Raw genomic sequence first — 15,022 nt, forward strand, 5'->3', positions numbered from 1 at the left:
ATGATAACAACGATACGTTACAAAATATAGTTCAAATAAATGTCAAAGAAGATAGTTCAAATATATGTCAAAGAAGATAGTTCAAATAAATTTCAAAGAAGATAGTTCAAGTATATGTCAAATAAGATAGTTCAAATATATATCAAAGAAGATAGTTCAAATAAATGTCAAAGAAGATAGTTCAGGTATATGTCAAAGAAGATAGTTCAAGTATATGTCAAAGAAAATAGTTCAAATATATGTCAAAGAAGATAGTTCAAATAAATGTCAAAGAAGATAGTTCAAGTATATGTCAAAGAGGATAGTTCAAATATATGTCAAAGAAGATAGATAAGTAGATTACAGAATAACAGCGATGTCAAACATAACAAAATATGCCAAAGAAAACAAAGACATATGCCAACGATAGTAACGGGTGCCTAAATATAACTAGATGTAAAATATTTCAAGATAAAAACGCAATGTCAAATGGATGTATAAAACAGAAACGATTTGTCAAAGGAAACAACGAAAATTCAAAGATAACAACCAGATGTCAAAGATAACGATTTGTCAAATATAGCAACAATATGTTTGAAGTGTTTACAAGATTTTCAAAGGTTTGAAACTTATATGTATTTACAACTTTGATATCCAGTGATCTGGAGTGAAATATATTCCCAGAAAAGGGGCGTGTATCTACTTTATCGTTTAATCTGAGATGGTGTTTGGTCTGTTTTTAAACAAGACATCAGCATGTTGTTTCTCTTTGGCAGCGCGTTGAATGCATGTGCCAATTTTGCACGGCTACCTTGTGTTGTTGTTTTTTTGTATTTTTTGTTTGTTTGTTGTTGTTGTTTTGGGTTTTTTCGGAGGAGGGGGGGGGGGGTGGTGAATGAATGGTGTTTAACGTCTCACACAGCGTCAGAGCAGGATTGTCAAATCGGCCTGTAAATAAACGAGTCTAAACATGCAAACAACGATTCGTGCCATCGAGTAACGATGCCACATGTTCATTCAGCTGACAGAGCCTGAACACCGAATCCATTTTAGTCAAATCCGACGAGCATACTTTGATCAGATTCCACCCAGAAATCCCAAGACATTGAGACGTCGGATGTATGCACCTGTTGAGGAAATAGTATAGCATGTATTTGGGGCTCTAAATGATAAAAACTTCGTCCGTTCAGAAGGACTGACCTAATGAAACCCATTCAAATATTACTTTAACGTATCCAATACTAATATTTGTATGAGACAAATAGATATCAAATATAATGACGTAAACCTTCAACGCCTCCCACAAAACGCATTCCATGGGGCGTGAAAGGCAGAATAGCGGTGAAATTACATGGATGGATCGGTGAGAATCAGTAATGCATCAGGTGTTTGCGAAAAGGGTAAGCGTGCCCTGCCCCAACTTGCACAGATAGTTGCGTGGGCAAATTGGTAAATATCTTGAAGAAGTCTAGAATTGAAGACACATTTACAGCTGCGCTACCTTTACTGCCGTTGGATAAAATGGAAGCTGTCTAGCCCCCCGTTGCAGACAGTCCTTGGGCACCTTGATAACCTGGTGATTTATGACCATTCGATCGTATAGAGTCCTAAGAGGATTGAAATGTATATTGTACGATCAGCAACGTTGTTCCCTGTAGTTCAAATACAAACCGTTCAGTATTAACATGCAACTCTTTTCAATTCTATTGCGAAGCAGCTATGGTTCATTTAGAATCCTGAATGCATTTGTTGACTGCAGAGACTTCGTTCACGAATATTGAAGAGCTTTAACATTTAGGCACTTGCACAATGGCATTAACAAGAGATGAGCTTTCATTTCATTTGACACAGATACGAGTATGAATATCCCTAATGCTTTTGCGTTTTTTAAGTCAAATATTTTCTTTTACGCCAAATAAGCGCTAATTTTCCATCTATTCACATTTGTAAAACGTCAAGCCGAGATCACGACACGAAATATATGTACAAGTGCGTTTAAGAGAAATTAGGAGGAAATTATCGTTCAAGGAAGAACAATACATGTTGTTACTATCTGAGGAAGAACTATCTCCAAAGAGATACACACCATATATAGTTTATCATTTTTCCCATTTCAAACAAGCATAAGCATCTTCGCAGATGAAAATAACGCTTAAGAGCATCTCAGAGCTTTTCAGGTTTCATTATTGACAAAACAGCATTATTCTTGAGTGGGAACAATTCTGTAATCTGCCGCAACCCGGCACTTAAATTCAACAGAGCATCATAGTTCCCAACAGTTACCATGGTAACGTCATGCACACGCACTGTCGCTTCACATGGAACTGCAGAATGGTCGATTACAAATACATTCCATTTTTCATATCTGTCAAAATAATACCCCAATCTCGTATGGAGTGATTTCAAGTTGTTGTCCAGTTTTAAAGCTAGAGCACGGAATATTAAAAGCTTTTACTGTTGTCGTATAATAGGAATAATCTTAATTGTGATGTTAAGTTCAACTTCGCCGTTATCACACGTGTCAGAAATGCGTAATAATTCCCTATTAAATAATACTGAGTGACAGTAAACGATTTATAATCGGTTTTTCAATCCCATTCGTCTGTAAATGATACCGACAATCAATATTCGGTATTTGTTTTGATTGACAATTACGTTACCATTACGCACCAGATATCTACAATAAATGTGTCATACGTTTTACTTTGTTTGAAAGATTAGATAAACCGGTACATCATGTTGTTAAAAAATATATACAAATGTAGCGTGGTCCAAGTCCTTACGAAAACAAATCGACATTTATACGTATGAATCAACTTTTTTGTAAAATTATATAAGTATTTCTAATGTACAGATATCGAAATATGACAACTCTGTATCGATAATACTTTCAACATTGTGTGAAAAGGACAATCCTCGGAAATTGGGGTAAAAAATCTCTACTTCAACAATTTAAACTCTACTCAATATAAAATTAAATACATTTCGGAGCAATGTTACTTTCAGCATAAAAACTACTGGTAAACGTTTGAAAGACAAATATACGAATAACGACCAATTCGGCTTATCGTAATTCGTGTGTCCCACTCCTGTAGACACTGTACATTTCTGAAGAAAACAAAAACATTGGAACGGTGCTGAGATGCTAACATTTTCCATGTCAAAATCCAATAAGCTTCTACTATGATTCCCGAGTGAGTTATTAAGTGAAATATAGTAGACTAAGTATATAACACTCCGTTCCGGTGGGAAATGTGTATACTGGTGGACGAAAAGGGAAGTAACGTGTTATACATCAATGGTCTTCGAAAGACGAATAACGAAATAGATGTACGTCATTCAGGATTGTGAAGGACGAATAACGAAAAACGAAATGGTTCGTTAAGTGAAAAGCGCATAATGAACAAGGAAATATTTGGTTATTTGTGTTTCCGAATCTCGAATGACCAATAACGATTAAACTCCTGATGGGTGTAATGAAGTAATCAAACTTAAGAAGAGCCATAGATGTAAGCAAACCCTTTTCTCCGAAAGGAATTTATACAAACTAGGGGAGACTTTTGGTTGACATATGTACACTCTTATAAGTATACACATATCAAAAGGATAGCAGGTGCTCGCGAATAGAGCTAATTGTGTCTGTTGATATTCTGTTGATATGTTGATATTTTCAAAAGAAAAAAGACAAGTTTGTGAATCCTCCATTAAAGGGGCAAGGTCAAGAATGATACAATCCAGTCTGATACATGACTTCAAGAAGCAAAAAAACGAACACTCATGGACGTTCCTTACACGCGAATTGAAACGCGTTTCTGTGATCGGAAACCCGGAAAGGACATTGGTAAACAGTGATTATCAATCATAGAACAAATATAACTCTAATTGGCATGTTGAAAATAGACAGCGAATTTGACAACAGTGTAATTCAGAATCCTTCCCATGGGTGTTTAACTGATTACATAAAATAAACATCTAATCATAGAATAAGATCAAAAAGAGACATTTTACATCTGCTGAATTAACCACCGGAGGAGAACAATTCAAGATGTTTAAGTACAATTAATTCAAAGGTCAGTGCCGTGGGGGAATTCATACTCCTAAATAAGACACTTGAAAAGAAAGAGATTCAAACAAATTCATCAAAACTCTACACTCAAGAATTATTTGTCAAAGACAAGAAAATCAGAAGTTTGCAAAACGTGTATGTGGTGATCTTTGAAAAGGAACCATGATATCAAGATTGTGAAAATTTAGTACGTTGGTATTAATCATGGCATCTTAACGTCATCCCACTGGACTGTAATTCAAATTCTTCTTGATGTTTTTCATAGTGTCATATATTGCATCATCAAAACCTTCCGGACAAAGGAAAGTACACACTTCAAAATTGGATTTGAACACAGAATTACAAACATTATCAAAATGTTACTAGGCTGAAAAATGTTGCCGGAAACTGCAAATGTAAGGTCCAAAACACAACTATGATACCCGAATCAAATACATCACCATGGAATAACCATTGTTTGTTTGTTTGTTTCGTTTTTATCCACCACCAATCATAGGTGTATATTTTCTTTTGCCCTGAAGTTTAGATTCTGACTTCTTTCAGTCGATGAGTTAATATAGAAGTTACCACCGTGGTATTGTCTATGACGCGTTATAGAGTATGCGAGCAAGCGCTCAAATTCCCTCATGAACCTGCCTGGGGCCTAATATGCAATCATCGTCAATTGCTTCGGAGCCGGATTTGTACTGACAGGTTTATAGCAAGGATCAAGCACTCAGCTGCAGGTAAAAGGTATCTAGACCGACAAATTGATATAGATGTAAGGCTATCAACTTCAAAGAGATTTAATTGCCACCATTACCTCCCAAAGTGTGATACAACATATAAGAAGGTGACAACAGAACCCATCGAGGGAAGACATTTGATGCAAATTAAAGTACGCTTTCACATAAACTGCTATATCATGTTCATGTGGGACAATGTACTGCAATAACCTACCATATCAAGTAATTTTCATGAAAACTTCATTTCCGTTCATCAGATGCGTGAAGCAGCCAGGAAGTAATCACACGAAACTAATTGATAACAAAATATGGTTGATTTAATGCAATGAGAAATTTATTCGTCTTGTGAAGAGGAAATGTATATTTTCACTGAGTACATTTTGATTCAGTTGGGGTCTGTAAGAATAGCATCACACAACAGTGAATATGGACTGGGATAGCGGGTATCACAAGACGATTAATTGTTTTATAATTGCAGGATGTGAATAACCGTCTAATAAATTAATTTTGTTTCTGTCTGTGTTTTGGCAATAATAACATTTGATTTATATAGATACGTATATATACTTTCTGGAGACAACTCCTTGAGGCAATATAAAATAAAATATTCCAGTTTGGGACCCGTGAAGATCCGGGGTAGATTAGCTTTTCAGCAACTAATGCTTGCCGTAAAAGGCGACTGTGCTTGCCATAAGAGGCGACTCACGGGATCGGGTGGTGAGGCTCGCTGACTTGGTTGATGCATGTCATCGTATCCCAATTGCGTGGATCGATGTTCATAATGTCAATTCCTGGATTGTCTGGTCCAGACTCGGTTATTACAGACCGCCGTCATACAGCTGGGATATTGCTGAGTGCCGCGTTTAACAGCAACAATCAAACAAAAACAACAATACAGTTTGACTTATGGGCACATACAGAATGATGAGTCCCCACTGATTATGAGTGAGTGAGTTGGGTTTAACAGTATTCCAGTTATATCACGGCGTGTCAGCTGAATGTGGGAGGAAAGCCCGAAGTGATGCATGTCCCAGACATTTACCACTTAGGTGAAACCTACGAGCACGGGTATGGTGCTAACAAACATAGAAACATAATCGGGAGGAACCGGGATTCGAACCCACAATCATAGGTGTCTGGCGTGTCCAAGGGACGCAACTCTGCAAAGCGAATCGCGGCGCCTTAGACGACTGGGTCATCCGTGCCCCCACTGATTATGAGGTATGAGAGTCGAAAATACTCTGACTAACGTTAACCATACTTACTCATAGTCAAAACGATCTACATGCCCATATTGTATAGGCATGTCATATGCATTTAAACATTTTCCAGTTAGCCATTCTGTAAAACAATATACAATGGGACAGGAGGGGTAGTGGTCGTCTTCGTCATTGTCAGAGACGGATAAGACACGATGCATGTTTTACAGAGTTATTACGGCCATTAGGTACTTCTCACATTTTCCACTCTCCAGAAGTGTTTTGGAAATTGAAATTTAGTCAAACAATCAAGCACATACTAAAGAGATTAATGTATTGTATTGAAGTATAAACCAAAAAAAGAAAACACATCAAAACACACACTGCCATCAAAAGTTTGACGTGTTGAATCTGGCCATGCATATGGTAAATCGCGTATGTAACACTTCATATGAGAATCTTTAATCAACATTTTATCCAACTTGCGTTGTCTTCCTTTTGACCCCACAGGAGCTCTTGGTTGACGTTATATGCTTTGTGGTTTTGACTGCATGGCTTAAAACCTTCACTGTCATGGTAACCCTTGTTGGGTGATTTGCATACATTTTCATTTTTATTTATGCTGATAAGCAGAATAATGATGCGTGTACATTTTCATTACCGACAGTTAAGACAAACAATTGCACTCCGTTGTACAAACGTGTAGCCTCTTAATGTTATCGACGGCTTAGACAAACAGCTACATACCGTTGTACAAAATGTATGCATCTTATCATTACCGACAGTTTAGACAAATGACTACATTCCGTTTCCCACTTATCCAACTTATGTTACTGCTGTTCTTCACACGCCGGCGCAGTGGTGACTTAACATAACACCACTGCCACAGGTTAATTTGCATATCAGGTGACCGGACTTTTCTCTTGTTTGTAAACAAACACGCTTTTCAGAAATCAGAATAGAACAGACTAATGCAAGTATTTGGGGGTGCTTTACATATTGTTTTGCATAATTATATATAGATATGCTCCTACAACGGCGACAGTGAGTTGCATGACAATTCATATTTACACATCAAAGTGACCGTATCGCTGGCTCTCCGTTGGGCTTCGATGACAGCACGTGGAGCCGTACAACCAATGTAAACATAGGATTACAACGCAAATGGAAATAATTTTTTTACGATTTAGGATATTTTCTCAATGAAAGTTAACCATTCTATGACATATGTTTATCTAGATATGTAGAATTGTCAAATATGAAATAGATGAAAATCATATGCAATATCTTGAATGGACTGTGTTAGATGTGACGATTCGTCACATGACGCTGGCGTGTGCTGATATACTATGCTGGTCGCATGGAACTCTGGGTAGGAGAGTGTGCTGTTCTTATGACTTCATCTTTCCAACAGTCAGCTTCACCTTCATGTACATGTCAAGTAATCTAGAGCTCCAGCCCTTGTTGTCTGAATTCTTCACAGTTGAGGTATAATTCATTATAACAATGTTAAAATCTAATGTAGTGTAATACATTGCTCTCTGTCTTTTGGTGAATACTAGCTGTTGGAGAACTTCAACCATAACAACATCTTTGTCTTATATGTAACACGTATGAGTTTGGTGTCAACAGCTTTTGGTGTTTACATTCACAAATTGTGAGGTACAATCGAGTATACTCTTTCTATGTAGATTTCAAAGGGCCTGATACGACTCAAGAGTTTTTTTATCAGGGTTTCAACATTCAAGCCCTCAGCAAAGCCTTTAAAAACGTTTTAGAGTAGACATGTGCAAATTTGACGTGACAAAACTGATGTTCAATGAAATTCCATACTTTGACTTTGACCATATGTCCCCTTGAGTTTTCAGATGAACAACTTGCCTTTGCATTTATTAGTGGCGAGTGCCTACGGTGGGTCAAGGCACGCTGCCAAGATACTCCAGATATGTATAGACAACACCTGTCTTGCAATGGTTCGACATCTTCAAATTGCGTTCTTGTTTCGAAATGTCATGTTTAAGGGATTCCTGCTTACGGGTTTCTAATCTTTGGAAATCAGTTCTATGTAAGTTTTGAAATTTACATGCTTATGATACTACGTGCAGACAGTGTGTCCATAGTATTTTTAGTTTCAAAAATATATTTGAAGCAGCTGGATACAGACGATCGAAAGCTTTAACCACTAGGTTATGTCTACATATATCACAGGCTAATGTGACATATCTTGCTCGTTATCTTCGGCCAGATGGGTCTGGAGAAGCTACCTTGTAAACTATGGACATTCTCGACATACACCAGCAGTAAGTTGGCAGCTGAATGCATTGAGATATCTTCATCTATCGAGGTCCGAAAGTAATTCTGTTGATGATTACGAATATAGAAAATAGTCGCTGTTTAAAAAGGCACTGCTCCGTTTAAGAGGACATTTTGACACCAACATGACATAAAATTAACTGAACATGAAACAGAGTTACCAAGGTGATTTCATGGATACCTTTCAAGGTATAAAATTCGAACTCCAGTCATTTCTTGACATTTAGCATATTGTGCATTCTAACAACACCACAATAATGTAATGTCGTTTAATATAATAATATATCATGAGAAACAGACTTTTGGCAGAGGTTTCTTGTGAATATGGAAATGGTTTTGTCGCTAATATGTACATTCATTAAAGAACTGTGGAGAGTGCATGTCAGTGGCAGAAACTTTGGTTCCAATCTCAGATTTGCTCTGATCATAATTATTGCAATTTCAACACCATACCCGAGTTCGTGGATCTGATCAAAGTGGTAAATGTTTAGGGTGAGCATTAGGTTTGGCTTTCCTGCCACATTAAGCTAGCTGACACGCCTTGACTGAAATGCCCAGCCAAGAGGCATTAACCCCGACTCACTCACTCACTTATAACTTCAGATTAAATTTGATGGTTTGTCACGGAGTTGGATGATTGTGGGTTGGGTGAAGCGTATTGATATAATAGTATTTCTTTGTAATGGTTCGTCGATGACTTTATGTTTAGGGTTTGTCATTTGCAATGAAATATTAAATATAGGCAATGGTTTAGTTTCTCTCAGACCTTTCACATTATGTACGAAAGATTTGATGAAATGTTCTAAATACTGCCATGGGCCAGGAATTCCTTCAACAAGAAGAAATGTCGAGTCACTCGAGAAGCTACTGTATTAACGACCTTTCATACTTTATGTTAAAGTGCACTATCTCTGCATCCATCATACATCGTCTCTCGTATGGAATGTCGTGTACGGAGAAATTGCCAAATAGAAGTTTATCTGACGCCTTGGTTGAGGCAACACATGATAGCCAGTAAAACGACACCTATGAACGTAGAACCATGTATATACTAAGCATCTACTGCTTCAATATGAAACACCTCAAATGATTCTATCATAATTATATTCATGTGAGTGTGTGTGTGTAGATGGCTGGATAGATAGATAGATAGATAGATAGATAGATAGATAGATAGATATCAACTACACGAACATTGTAGCTGTAGCGTGAACTACAAACCGACCAGATCTCTCCATGACACAACATATGAAGTATGGGGTCGTCACACAGTAAATGCTAGTTTCATTCTTCCTTTTGATGTTAATGCTTTGGGACTCGACGGACGTTGTTGGCAACCAATGTCTTTATGGCAATTCAAACTGTCTGACAGCGAAATGCTTGTAAGCGATACGCAGACAACAACCATGTTATCAACTCTGAAGGAAATATCATTTGGTAGAAATCAATCATGATGTATCAAAAGTTATGCTACACAGAAATCTTCGAATAATACCCAGGGGTAACATTAGTATCAAAATCGTCCCTCGATGATAATTGAAAGTTGCAATAATGGACGGAACAATCTTTTCAAAGGTTAGGGTGTATCAATAGATATCGAAACTGCACAATCGCGTATGAATTAGATCCCAATTAGGCTGTTTTAAGAACCATCGGCTATCACATTACAAGCAACATATTACATAATGTTCACATGCTGTTAGCTTAATTTACACCAACCTCAGGGGATTTGCAAGGTGGGATATTTCAAATTACATATCTCTGCAAAGATTATTTTGTTGTTAGCTTTATGGTCAAATAAATAGATTGCAAGTGATTCCATGGCATTTCCTTGGCTGGCTCACCAAGCAATTGTTTTGGGGGTTTTTGCGTTTATGTTCTATTACTACTGTTTCTTGATTGGCTGATTATACGGTGGGCGGGGCTTGGTCGGCATTATTGCGAACTCGAACTGATTTCAAAATTGTTGTCTGCCGTTTTGCATTGATTATATACGCAGTCTGTGAAGTTCTTATCGTTGACTTTTTTCTCATAAGAATAGGTTTCAATGTGTTTGTTTTTTTGTGTTTTTGTGGTATTTACAGTATGCACATCGGTTGTACTTTTATATAAACGCAAAACATATCAAAGTGTATTCATAAAAGGTAGGCACTTCATGTCGTATTGAGTCTTTATTTCAGTACCGTTTCCAAAATACATGACTGTATAATCAGAAGACATCAAGGCAGCAAACACTCGGAATAATTCGAATGAACGTTTGCCCGTTTTGTCATCCCGAAGATTTGCTATTCCTAAAACCTTCAGCTTAATTAAAAGACTCCTTGTGGGATTTATACGGACAAACTAATATTTTTTCCCTGAAACTATTTTGCTGCTCAAGCGAATTTTAATGATCATAAATGGGTGAATTTATTTTAATGACGTTTCGATCAGCATTTCACTTATATCACGTTGTGGCAGCCTAATTTGGGGGGAATCAAAATTCCATGCAGGTCTTACAACCCATGAATATCAGTCTGGTTGTGGCAAACTAAGAATCATAATCATTTTTTTCTCAGTAAATACCCGAGCTGACTTTCATATAAAGTGAGTGAGTGAATATGCTTTTATGTCGCTTTTAGTAATATTCCAGCACTATCACAGCGGGGGATACCAGCAATGGGCTTCACACATTTTACGCCTGTGTTAAATCGAATCCTGGTCTACGGCGTGACGAGCGAATAGTTTAACCACTGGACCACCCAACCGTCCCTCTTTTAGGCTGAAAATGTGCCGGTATAAAGGCCATTGGTCCACGATAGATCTACCATACATAAGAATATTAAGTATCTAAATTATGTAAATCATAACTTTTTGCAGAATCATTTGTAAAACAACTGTTATCGAGAAGACTACAATGCATCGTATGACCCCCGATGTCACGATGACCTTTCAGGGATTCGTGAGCATAGGTTCTTTAATCTGTAGCTTCCATTATGCATGGTCTTTCTTTCCCGACAAACACATGAAAATGAATACCCCCGAGGCATTCACATTTTCAATTGCATAATACATCAACGTTCTCAGAGGGGATAGATATATCAGAGCAGCAAATCGCCCACATCTAAGTGGTGAATGTGATGCATCCTCCATATAAAAAATGAGTATAGAGCATATCAGAATGAGATACAAAAAATTAATGAATCCCATCACTGCACCAATGCTGATGGAATTGGCAGCGAAAGTTCTGTCAAGATAAAAAAGAGTTTTTTTTAGAAATGTTAAACTCTAATAATGTGTAATAAATTGTTCTCTGTGTAATAGCGATTACGACAGTTGGGGAGCTTCAACCATAACAAAACCCCTGTCCCATTTGTAATACGTATAAGTTTGGTGTCTGGAGCCTTTGGTGTTTACATTTCACAACTTGTGAGGTACAATCGAGCATGTTCTTTCTATGAAGATTTCGAAGAACGTCATACGACTCTTGCTTAAACGTTCTTTGATCAGGGCTGCATTTAAGGCCTCAGTGAAGCTTTCAAAAAGAGTTATGGTAGACATGTCGAGTTCATCCAAAGTTGACACAAATTATGTCCGATGCAATTTCCTAATTTCACTTGCATGATATGTTCCCGAGTGTGTAGTCGTAAGTTACATGTTTGCAATTGATTCCGGAACTATTTGAAATATTTAACGACTTGGTGTTGTTATGTATCTAGATCTACCGTGGACCATTGGCCTTTATACTGGCACGTTTTCTGTCTGACGTCAGCTAGGGTATTTACTGAGAAAAATACATACTCATGCATTCGTATCACAACGGATGATAACGTTTATCATAAAATGGGTGGGCAGGATAAAGCCAACGGATAAAAACGATATCCGTTGGGGTAAAATGCGGATAGAGATGCAAATATCAAAGGTCAAGTATGGACTAGTTTCAGTGTTTATAAACAAACAGGGCGTCGCCCTTGTCATTCGGCGATCGAGTCAGAATTACCATCGGGAATCTGGAGAAACTACTGGGATAATTGCTATCATCATTAAAAGAATAGTCTAATATACTCAGTATATAAATCAGTGTCTGACTGTAACGTAGCTGAGGAATTTTACATGTTTTGGCAACTTTGGAGATATAAATTGCGGAACAATTTTGCGAGGGCACTAGGCCAAGCCAAGCGGGATATTTAGCCAAATCTGTGCTTGTAGACATCTGCGGCTTGGAATCTTATCCACAAATAAAATAGTTGGATTTGGCCGAAATATGTTCCAACTCTGTTCGAATTGTTACCTTTTTTCGTTTTGTCGCTGCGTGTACATCAGACTACACTTCTGAACGTTATGACAGGACAGACTGTCAACAACGTCTGACCGTGGCCGTGACGTCTCATACACTAGGGTCAGAGTAGCTTCCCTTCGACAAAGGGCAGTTACTCTAGCGGACAGACCGATGGATTGCCGCGAAAGGCAAGTAAAACAATTTGTGTAGGCAATTGTTGTTTTGCGTATATATGTTGTTTCGCCAAAGTATAAGAAGCATATTTCAGTTGGATACTGTCACTGTCCGACTGACACATCACTTACCCTGTGACGTAATATATTAATGAGCACATTCCAGGAAAACTTGCAATGTTTCGGTAATGTTTGTGAGAGATGGAAAGGGTTTTCAAGCACAGAATTGAAGAATGACATCATATGATAAAGAGGTCATCACGCTTGTGTGTTTGGGGATGGTAAATATCGCCAAGCTCGCTAAATACAATGTTTATTCCTAATGCAGGATATTTACCATCCCCAAACACACTCGCGTGATAACCTCTATTTCTCATTACTTGCGTGGAATCTTGGCCAGAAATGGTCCAGCGCCCATTGCTTGTAACAAGGACAACTTCAATAAATGTTATGGTACCCCGACGGTGTAGATCGTTGCTCGTCGTAACAACCACTTGATGGAGATGAAATAGTGCATACTCACTCTTCCCATCCAGATTTGCCTTGATTCTTGGTTTGTAACCAGCAGGCTCTTACTCATGGGTAAGAACTGCATGACATTTTGGTGCCACGGCGTATCAGTGAAGTGCTGATCGAAACGTAATTAAATCCAACTCACTCATTTATGATCACTAATATACATATGAGCAACAACATAGTTTCAGGGGGAAAAAATATGAATTTTTTTTTTTTTAAATGTCATCGTATCCATATTGTGTGATGTTCATGATGTCAATGACTAGAATGTGTGGTCCAGACTCGATTATTTACAGGCCGCAGTCATAAAGCATAGCTTGAATATTGTTGAGGTGCAACATTAAACAAACAAAGAGACGACGGATACCAGGTTCCACACATTGTAATGCTTTGTGTGTCAGAACCAGGTTCAGTATCTAAGGTTTCGCAAATTGTTAAATGTTTGGCCACAGATGAAACAAAACTGACAACGTAAATGTGTGACATTAGAATATGCTCTAAACAAACATCAACTTAATATCATGACGTCCTCAATTCTGCTTTACTGTTCTGACATCAAAGAACAAAGGGGTACTTAACATTCTTGTAATACTTGGTTCTTCAAACAAAATACGTAGTCGGGGATGCTTGTCTGAACACAAAGTGTAATATATACCAACTTATCACTGTGAAACGCATCATAAACATGCGTACATGCGTGTAAACTCCAAGTGAAGGACATAAATTACCACAATGTTTTCCTATATCTTCTTAATACGTCCCGGAAGAATTGCTGTACAGGAAATAACTACCCAATAACAACGATCGCCTTTTAATGGAATATGTGTATATGAGGACGTTTTATAGCCTGATATTTACACTGCCATTTTCATTTAATCTTCTATGAAACTCTAAGTTCATCATTAAATGTAGAAGTAGCAGACATTGCTCCACTGTTCAATATTCTTATAGCTCTGCTTGCTATAAAAGAAGATATAACTATTAAGGTCTAACAGAAGAACAAAGGAAACATAATCGTTTCCGAAGAACAGATATATTCACTAGATCAAAATCTATAACAACTGCCGGGCAAAGTAACGTGTACACAAGCAAATTGGATTTCACCAAATATTACAATCGTTTAACCTATCACAAACGTTAATAGGCTGAAAACAGTCGCCGAAACAATGAAAATGTGAGGTCCGAAACACAAATATGATACCAGTATCAAATGCATCACCATCGAAAAATTAACCATTTCTTGTTTGTGTTTATTCCAGCCACCAACCATCTTAGATGGGCGCATACCTTTTGTTTTGTCCGGTAGTTGATAGACCTTGCTGACAAAAGACTTTTGGCAGAGATTTCTTGTGAATATGGAATGGGTTTTGTCGCTTTTATTTACACGTGTCGATCATATTTTATGTCACACATTTGTTGGTTCGAGGGTCATGGTATATGCCATTAATATATTGATGTACACCACTGTGTGCCATATCAAATCCTGCTGCCTGATACAATCTTCTCTTTGGAACGATCGATGCACCAGGCATGTCTCAAACACAAACCTACTGGTATTATATCAGGCCGATGAACGTAATTTGAACGTTCGGCATTGTCGTTGTAAACGGAAGGTGGCAACTCGTTCAGCAGTCATTTAGGATCCTATCGATACTTGGTACACGAGTAAACTTGATGTACATGAACACACCGAAGTATTGTCCTTTTCTGGACAGTGTTTATAATTAATACATCAATTAATACCGCCGAGCATTTAACGCAATCGAGACATGTGAAATAACATTCTGAGCGGA

Source organism: Haliotis cracherodii, unplaced genomic scaffold (genome assembly GCF_022045235.1).
Source record: "Haliotis cracherodii isolate W230 unplaced genomic scaffold, xgHalCrac1.p SCAF_18, whole genome shotgun sequence".
NCBI classification, from domain to species: domain Eukaryota; kingdom Metazoa; phylum Mollusca; class Gastropoda; order Lepetellida; family Haliotidae; genus Haliotis; species Haliotis cracherodii.